General features: G+C 45.8%; 1 long non-coding RNA gene across 1 annotated transcript; it reads right to left on the bottom strand.

Moving 5' to 3' along the window:
• Positions 1 to 8,878: 8,878 nt before the first annotated feature.
• LOC135373030 (uncharacterized) lies at positions 8,879 to 9,568 on the bottom strand. The gene is made up of 3 exons (XR_010416233.1): positions 9,498 to 9,568; positions 9,365 to 9,391; positions 8,879 to 9,302 (listed from the first exon to the last, which is right to left on the bottom strand). It is a non-coding gene; the product is annotated as an uncharacterized LOC135373030 (long non-coding RNA).
• Positions 9,569 to 9,982: the final 414 nt, after the last annotated feature.

Genomic DNA, 9,982 nt, shown 5'->3' with positions numbered 1-9,982 from the left:
TGCTACATCTAAATGCTTCTAAGACGCGCTTCCGTAGAAGATTAGGCACGATAACACACCCGATTGTCTAACCATGGTTAGAACATCGGTCTAGCAATGCCAAAAGACCAAAAGGACCACGTCCTCCTGCAGTCACGAGCAACGACTTTCCTTTTTGCGTTTATTCATGTCCTAGGCATGGTTATGGCAAGTCCCTTCCCCAACAACACCAGATATCCACTTGATGTACGATTAATTAAAAGATTAATCGTACAACCAGTGGATATTCGGTGTTGTCCGTGGCGTACGTGGTCGGATTCGTCTGTCTGATGGATATCCATGTGATATCCAGCATTGATGAAGAAAATAGAGTGCGGCAATGATATCCTCAAGATATCAAGAAACGAACATACGCGGTGATCTGTACCCCAGCACATGGCAGTCCTAAGGATATCATATATACGTCTGAAGCTGGATGTTGGAATAACCTGGGGATAACGAGTTTCGTCCTACATAAATGTGGGGTGTGGCTTTTTCGGGTTAAACCCAATACCGCCCGGTTATCCCCCCCCCCCCAACCACGAACGGACCTCCGACCAATTCGGGTTAAACCCGATTTCTCCACGAATTCCAGTCACTATGAAATCCTCAAGTGACGTTTCCACTGAAGACGAACGGAGGTCGCCACGTGTAACATATGTAAGAATTGGTCACTTACGTTCCTAGCGGTACACCCATGTGTGCCAGCACTGTCTATGCCTCCGGAGATTAGCCCTGGTAGGTCACAAGAAGAAAAAAAGATTAGGAAAAGACTTAATAGACAAGAGGAGAAACAAACAACCCCGATAACACCCGAAGGCACAATAATCACCAGATTTCTTCCCGAATTACAGATTTGAAAATAGTGCCTGATTTTTACCTCCCGAACCTCAGAAAGGCATTTATCCCGGAAAAGTCACTCTCTGCATATGTGTACTCTCACAGGTCCAAGTGAAGGAAGGAGTCTTCTGGGACGTCCACAGACATCCACGCTGACGACACATCTAATGTATGTTGTACATCTAATGTTTCCTAGTTACTTTGGATGTCTCGTCCCTCTACACTAATATTCCCCACGAAGACGGCATTATTGCAGTTGAGACAGCTTTTTCTAGATACGCCGGACACAGTCCTATCGACCCACTTGCCCTGTCCAAGCTAGTAAACCTAATCCTTAAAAACAATAACTTCGAATTTGACAGTCAGCACTACCTCCAAATCAGCGGCACGGCTATGGGCACTAAATACTTATGCAAATATATTCATGGGAACTTTGGAAGAAAAATTTCTGGAAGGACGTGAGCGAAAGCCGGCACTTTACAAACGCTACCTGGATCGTGTTGTGTCTGTCCCTTCGTGTCCCCTAGTCTCGGGGTTTTTTACATTATGCTACCTGGATGATAAATTTATGATCTGGCCACATTCAGAAAGGGACCTCATAGAATTCATAAATGATCTCAACCAATTTCATCCCACTATTAAGTTCACCCACACGTATTCAACTGCAACTGTTAACTTCCTAGATGTTCAGGTAAGACTACAAGACGGAGTTCTAAGCACCGACCTATTCCGGAAGCCCACTGACTCCCAACAGTATTTGTCCTTTCATAGCTGTCACCCACGGCATACAAAGCTTGCCATCCCTTACAGCCAAGCCCTTCGGTACAGGAAAATCTGCTCGAACGATGACGATCTTGACAGGAATCTAAATCAGTTGCAACAAACATTCGTTGACCGCCATTTTCCACCGAACCTTGTGAAAGACGCTCTCAACAGGGCCCGAAAAATAGAGCGCCAGTCACTATTCGGTACGCGAACAAATAGCACAAAAGAGGACGCTATCAACCTGATCGTAACATTTGCTGGAAATATCCCAAACATTAAAGGTATACTGAATCGACACTATAGCATACTTCAGCAATCCGAGCGCACAAAGGAAATTTTTCCGCGGGCACCTCGTGTCACCTGCAGTTGCGCACGCAATCTGCTAGATAGCTCAGTTCATTCCAAAATCAACGAACCAAATGATTCACCAATGGGTTGTCACCCATGTGAAGGCCGCAGATGTCAAATATGCAAATCAATGCAAAACGCCACCATAGCCGAAAGTACTAGTTCTCACTTCAGAGTGACAACTAGAGCAAATCTAGACTGTAATTCGTCCAACGTTATCTATCTCCTTCAATGTAACGCATGCCAAGCACAGTACGTGGGCCAGACGAAAACCGCATTCAGAATCAGATTTAACAATCACCGATCGGACGTGACGAAAAAACCGAATCGTCCAGTTTCACGCCATTTTAGCCAGCCAGGGCATTCAATTAACGGTGTTTCAATTTTCCTTCTTCAAACAAACTTCAGTTCCGACCGGTGCCGAGAACAGCGCGAATCTTACCTTATATACAAATTCCAATCTATCATAAACGAGGACCCTGGTGTACTGTCAACAATAAGAAACTTATCTGCTTAGATAGTGTACTGCTGCTTGTTCCCCTTTTCTTTGCAGAACAACAGTCCACAGCCCTTAGATTCCATCCCACCTCCTGGACGATGACCTCTTCACCGGACATGACTCAACCACTTCCTTGTACTTGACCTGCTGAGGGCCGCCAGGTGGCGGGACCTCCCGATTGTGACGTCATTGTAGCACTGTATAAAACTCCAAGTGTCATTTGTCATTCTTCAGTCCTGACGAAGGCGGAGCTTCCCCCGCAACGTTGACTTCCCCCTTAACTTTCCACTAGTAAATAAATAACTCCCCCTTTTTCTACTTCCTACATCTTCGTTGTCTGCTTCATATTTTGTTAGTACCTATATATATATATATATATATATATATATATATATATATACTTGGTGAATGGGGTTCGGACGACCGCGAATATATGTAGCTGAAATGAAAATTGAAACACAGACTACGAAGGTACGGGAAGTAAGAAAAAAGGAATAATTTATTTACATTTAAGATACTTGGAATGCTAAAAGGGTTGTCGACGTTTCGACAGTGGCACTGTCTTCGTCAGGACTAAGTCTAGTAATGGAGACAGAATAAATGGAGACAGAAATAAATTGAAATAAATGGGAGACAGAAGACGAAAGTAGGGGAAGTAACAAAAAAGGGGTTTATTAAAACTTAAAAATGATAAAAGTTAGGGAGGATGTCAACGTTACGGCGGAAGCTCCGCCTTCTTCGGGACAAAAGAGCTAAATGTGGCCACGAGGCTGATAAGGGGCTTGAGAATGACGTGGTCGGTTGGGGGAAATTCCCGCCACCTGGCGGTTGTCAATTGGGGAAATTCCAGAGCGTTTTCGTGTCAGGTCCAGGAGTGGGGTCATCGTCCTTGTGGGTCAGTGGGGATTTTGATCTGGCTGAAACGAGAAAAGGCAACAGAGTCTTATCTAGGTTGTTAGACTTCTTATTGTTGACAGCATGCCAGGGTCCTCGTTAATGGCCGATCGGAATTTGTAAATTAGGTAAGATTCCCGTTGTTCCCGGGAGCGGTCGGAGGTAAAGTTCGACTGGAGAATAAAAACTGAGGCTTCGTTGATTGAATGTTCTGGTTGTTTGAAATGGCGTGAGACTGGAAGATTAGGTTTCTTGGTAACATCCGATCGGTGATTGTTGAATCTAATTCGGAAAGAAGTTTTTGTCTGACCCACGTATTGGGCCCGGCATGTGTTGCATTGGATTAGATAGATAACGTTGCATGAGTTACAGTCTACGTCTGCGTTGATCTTGGCGGTAAAGTTGGAATTCGTACTTCTGACCGTCTGTGCGGTCTCCATTAACTTGCAAATCTGGCATCTCCTGCCATTACATGGATGACAGCCCGCCGGATGGCTAGTGGGTTCGCCTACTTTAGAGCGGACCAAGCTATCTTGTAAGTTACGTGTACGTCTGTGAGCGACACGTGGTGGATTAGGAAATATGTTTTTCGTGCGTTCTGACTGGAGAAGGATACTGTGGTGACGGCTAAGTATGTTGTTAATGTTTGGCATATTTCCGGCGAATGTTACAGTTAAGTTCACGGCATTACTTTCTGATTTGTTTTGTCTTTTCTCCAGTAAGCTTAGACGGTTTGCCTTGCGAGCTCTGTTGAGAGCATCTTCAACTAGATCGGGTGGATACTGACGACCGACAAAGGTTTGTTGCAGCTGTTCTAAATTTCTGTCCAGATCGTCGTCATTCGAGCAGATTCTCCTATACCGAAGGGCTTGACTATAGGGAATGGCCAGTTTCGTGTGGCGAGGATGACAACTATGGAATGACAAGTACTGCTGAGAGTCTGTGGGTTTACGGAACAGATCAGACGTTAAAACTCCATTGGTTAGCTCAATTTGAACATCAAGAAAGCTTACAGTGACGGCAGAATAGGTGTGAGTGAAGTCAATAGAAGTATGGAACTCATTGAAATCGCGTATAAATTCCAATAGGCTGTCTTCCGAATGTGGCCAGATCATAAATATGTCATCAAGGTAGCGCTTGTATAAAGTGGGTTTGTCCTCACGCGTGCTCAAGAATGCTTCTTCTAGTGAACCCATGAATAGATTTGCATAGTTTGGTGCCATTTTAGTGCCCATAGCGGTGCCGTTGACTTGTAAATAGTGGCCATCGTTAAATTCAAAGTTGTTGTTCTTTAGGATCAGTTCTAGTAGAGTAGATACGACAGATGGATCACAAGAAGAATCAGAATACTTTGAAAAATCCGCCTCGGCTGCAGCTATGCCATCATCGTGGGGAATATTGGTATAGAGGGAAGAAACATCTAACGTAACTAGGAGACTAGATGGGGGTGGCTGACATTGATTTAGTATTTGCAGGAAGTGATTGGTGTCCTTGATGTACGATGGTAGTCGCGGGGGTATGTCCTTAAGAAGATGATCTACGAAACTAGAGAGTTTTTCAGTGGCTGTCCCATTGCAGGAGACGATTGGACGTCCGGGGTTCCCCGGTTTATGAATCTTTGGGAGCATGTAGAATCTACGGGGCTTTGAGTTACGGGGAAGAAGGTATTCATATACCGCCGAATCGATTTTCTTTGCGGCCTTTAATGCCTTTAGATGTTTTGTGATATCTGAAACAATCTGTTCCGTGGGATGAGTGTCTAAAGTTTTGTAAAACGTGGCACAAGCCAATTGTCGCAGTCCCTCATCGATATAATCCTGCATGTTCATTACGTATATTCATTACCTATATATATATATATATATATATATATATATATATATATACATATTGCAAGGGAAAAAGCCATTAAAGAAACAATAAATGACACCAGACGTGTTTGAAATTCACAATTACAGATTAAGATGGCTTCTATGGCTGCATGCAGAGAAAGAGATACTCATGGAACGATGCGACAGCACCAGAGGACACGTGTTTCGCCGTGTTTGCGGCTCGTCAGCTCTGGGTAGCTGCGCATCGTTCGGAATTTGCCAACCAGGGGTCACTAAGCGAGCGATATACACCTGGGAGGGTGACTGAGCACTCCTCGCTGTGCCACAGTGCAAGCCAGTGAATTATAAAGAGGTGGGGGGGGGGGAAGCCATTAGAGAAACAAGTAAATGACGCTAGACGTGTTTGAAATTCAAACTTACAGATTAAAGGGACTATGAAATTTCCCGAACCCCCATACTTTTTTTCGCTGGAAACTGTTCTTCCCGCAGAGAAACTAATATGACACAAATTTTTCCGGACGAAATCGCTCCACTCTGCGAGGAGCGCGCGCTGGAAATGTCTCTTCCGCGTTCCTCCTCTCCCGCGCATATTTCCCTGTCGATGGTGTAACTGTACGGACCGCACTTCGGTTCCCCGTGACGTCACTGGTGTTGCACAATGGCAAGGAATGCCGCGAGCTCGCGCTGTGGCTGCCGCTGCTGCCGCTGTCCAGTCGCACATACAAGGTCAAAAGGTCTCTGGTCGCGTCTGAGGGTTGAAGTTGAAGCATTACGTTTTCTTGGTTGGAGGCGTTCGGATAACACGCTAGAATGAACAGCTTTTCGCATGTGAATCGTTTGCTACAGTTGAACTGGCAAGTATGACATGTGAGCTGCACTTTGTTCGTCGAATGTATTCGTCGTCTGATCTGCGGCCGTTCACAACAAGGAACTCACGCACCTCCGTGGCTTTGAGAGTTTTGCTGACGAGTTAGTGGGCCTCTAGCGATTCACCGCAACATGTATTGGTTGTATCGCCGTCACCAACGGAAAGTGTCTGGTGGTTGCTTGGAGTTGCAGTTATATTTACGTCAGTTGCAGTTATGTTTACATGTTAGCAATCTGACAACAAAGGGAGTGCGTTGTGAAGTGAGATTGTGATATTTGGAAGATGCCCCCTTTGTTGCTCGATTTGTTTGCACGAATTATCGTAAAAGACTGGGTGACCTAATGGTCTAATGTTTTGTTTTACTTTGTTTCAACTCATTACATTTACATCATTACTGTTATTATTCAAAGGAGCTTCGCGCCTTTAGGCGATTTTGATTTACTCTGCATTTATTGTTCTACAGGTGGCAGATTATGTTTCATGCAAGAAGTTTATTTATGAGCACGTCACGTATTCTGTATTTAATGTTGAACACGTCGTAAATCTGAACATTTAGCGTTGAGAGACCTTTGTCAGCTCCGATAACGAACTCACACCTTTGCGCCGTTTAGGTGGATGTTCTTTCCCAGGTGTGGACAGGTATTGTGATTGTGCTACACCTTGATTCAGACGACACTAAGCTCGTTATCCAGTACGTTGAAGAAGTTCAGCGTACGCTTCGCAAATTCGATCATGCAGATGTCCGCTACAAACACGAGCAGCTAGTCGATGGCACCGCATCGTCTTTCCACTCCGGCGGTCCGATTGCTTTGTGGCGTCAAAAGCTGTCCGTCTCGGAACTGATAAGCATTAAACATTGGATACCAGGCGAATATTGACGTAAATTGGGGCAACCAACTATCCAACATCGTCTCGGCATGTCGACGAAAACCACAGGATGCGACGGTCGCGCGAAAGCTGCCGTCATGGAGATTTCCACTCCCGATGAACGCATACGCGGGATCCTACGGCGCATGCTCTTGGCGTGATTCCTCGGCTCGGCAACACGTCACGATGACGTGTTGCTGAGCCGGCCGTGGTCCCGTCAAGTTGCCCGCTGTGTCTCCGCTCGGTAGCTCGCCACGGTGCGGCGCCAGCTGTCCTCCCTTCGCGGCTCCGTTTAAATTCGCTCCCGAGAAAACCGCTCGCGCGACGAAGGTAAAATTTCGGTTCTAGACTCAGAAAAATGTCTTCTTTCGAACGAAACGAAGAAAAAAAATCGTTTCATAGTCCCTTTAAGATGGCTTCTATGGCTGGATGCAGAGAAACAGATACTCATGGAACGATGCGACAGCACCAGAGGACACGTGTTTCGCCCTGTTTGCGGCTCTTCAGCTCTGGGTAGCTGCGCATCGTTCAGAATTGGCTTCCTTGCTTGCTTGATCGACTGACCGACCGACCGACAAGACGTAATGCTCAATTCGATCAAACGGCAGCCATATCGGAGCAACTATCGCGTATTTGTGGGAAAATTAAACCGCATTTTCCCAGCGGAAAGTGACTGTGGTATCATCGGCCGTGACAAACGTTGAGTAGCGGCGGAACATTAAAGGATGATGAAACACCGCGATAACATTGTCATCATTCTATTTATTGCTGTTGTTGTTCGCCATAAAATAAAGCAGGAAATAGATAATGTCACGTTATTTCCACGTGACCCCCGCTCACACCCTTATTAGCGCGGGTACATAAGCTCTAGCACGACGATTCATCAAACATTCATCGCGAGAAAATGAAGTTTTCAATGGTATCCACAGCGGCGTTACTACTGGCTTTAGTGACGGGTAAGTGAACTTCTTCAATAGCAGTGAGTTGGGCTTTGGCACAGCCTGTTATTTCTTGCAAATCACCAACAAGGTAGAAATGTAGTTCGGTTATTCGTTATTTGGAATTGTGTTTGGGGTACTGTTCTTTCTCAGTAATCGCTGCTCATTTTCTTAAGACTACTGGGGGCTTGGTGGCACAAGAGTGGATCGTAAGTATTAGGGAATATCCAGAACTCGGGCAATACAGGAACGTATCTCGCTAGAGGCGTGATGCTATGCGTCTAGCTGTGAAGCGTCCACCACATTGAGAATTTCACCTCTCTAATCACAGTAACTCCACACCCACTTCTCCCAAACGCCTCCTTGTGTGTTCTGCTGCTTTTGTTTGTTCATTCCGTCACCATTCCTACGGTCCGAATCCCGACACCGACCATGCAGTCTGAATAACTCTCTGGGTTTTCCCCAGAAGCACGGTCTCACGCCCCCGAACAGCATGCCACCACGCCAGGCAGGCAAACAACGCGGCGACTAAGACATCATGACGTCACATATTGCTCTGTCTGACCGCTGTGATTTTTTGTTGGTGGTCTCGGCTGTGCTCAGCGCCGAAAACTGAGCTTGAGCGGTAGATGGCGCTACACTCTAAACCCCGTAACGCATGTGTACCTTCTGAACAAGAGGTACATTTTTAAAAAAATGTACCTCTTTAAAAAATGCGGTACGGTGTACCTCATTCCAGGACCACTGGTTAGCAGGTACAGTGAACCGGATTCTGCACGGGGTACACATGAGGTACCAGAATTAATTTTCGTTTGGTGGGGAACCTGAATTGGCACGACGAGCAAGGCAAAGCAAACATTGTTTCATGGGCCCTGCTCGAACATGCCATTTCAGGAGAAAAGTGCAGCAGCCAACGATCACTTGTACGAGGGCGGGAAATAACACCCTGTCGGCTACGTTCGTCCCGTCGCTGATAGACACACAGACGCTAACACAGACACTGTGCTTTGCAAACACCTATTTTATTGACAAATCACATACCTTGAATTCGGTATCCAACGTCATTCAACGAACAACTGCGCAGACAAATGCTTTCACAACAACGTGCACTCAGATCACAGCCGCAACAAAGTCACATCGTGACACCCACAAACGTCACCGAAGTATGCATGTCGTCACACTGAAGATCAGCGATATGTACAGGATATGAACGGGGTAGTCACTGCACCACACACTTCAGATTAGAAGAAACCTGAATCTTGGCCGGGAACACGAACGACGTACTTCTCCCATACGACGTATGAAAAAGAACTGGTCGCCTGGAATACCGTTTCACTCAAGAAAGTTTGTTCGTCATCCAGTCGCTGTTCGTTTCCAAATTGTCACACCAACAAAGAGCAAGAACTTGGTTAGCCAAGCCGCTTGCCAATTTGCTGCAGGAAGGCAGAAAAAAAAGTATTAAGACGGGCCGCAACACATGCCACAATTAACTTACCTGGCTCCCTGGGCACTGTCGTGTCAGCTGCGTGAGGCGTAATATGGATTGTCAGTCAGAACATTGAAAACAGTCAATGGCTCCTCAAATTAAAAGATCTGACAATCCGTGCTTACCTTGTTCGGCTGCTTACCTTCAACAACTGACTACTTCATGCCCACCCATCTTCCTTTGTCGCCCAAGGTGATGATGATGGTGGCGATGGCGCGTCTGTTCACTTCGTCGCCTCGCAAGTGCGTTGTAGATAATGAGCGCTTTCCAACCGGAAGCCGAACTGCTAAGCCGTTGCCTCTCGACCCACACTAAGAATAAAAAAAGTCAGCACACTCCAATATGACCACTTATTTGCCAATAACCTCCATTGCAGGAGGAATTCAAAACTGTTTAGGCCTGATTTGGTTTGATGTAAAGTAAAGAGCAGATTTAGATGTTTTCTTTGGTTTCTTGAAGATGACAGAGACCGTCAAATGCAAACAAGCTCGGCTTCAGAAAAGCATGCAGAGAGCCAACACACAGTCACAACCATCATAAGGCACATTTTGTTAGTCATCACTAGTTCCTTTAGGCTCGGTTTCATCAACGCCGATTAACATTTGAACCGAGATCAACGGCCCCTTA

This window comes from Ornithodoros turicata, unplaced genomic scaffold, assembly GCF_037126465.1.
Source record: "Ornithodoros turicata isolate Travis unplaced genomic scaffold, ASM3712646v1 Chromosome189, whole genome shotgun sequence".
NCBI classification, from domain to species: Eukaryota; Metazoa; Arthropoda; class Arachnida; order Ixodida; family Argasidae; genus Ornithodoros; species Ornithodoros turicata.
This window is presented reverse-complemented; position numbering and strand designations above follow the sequence as displayed.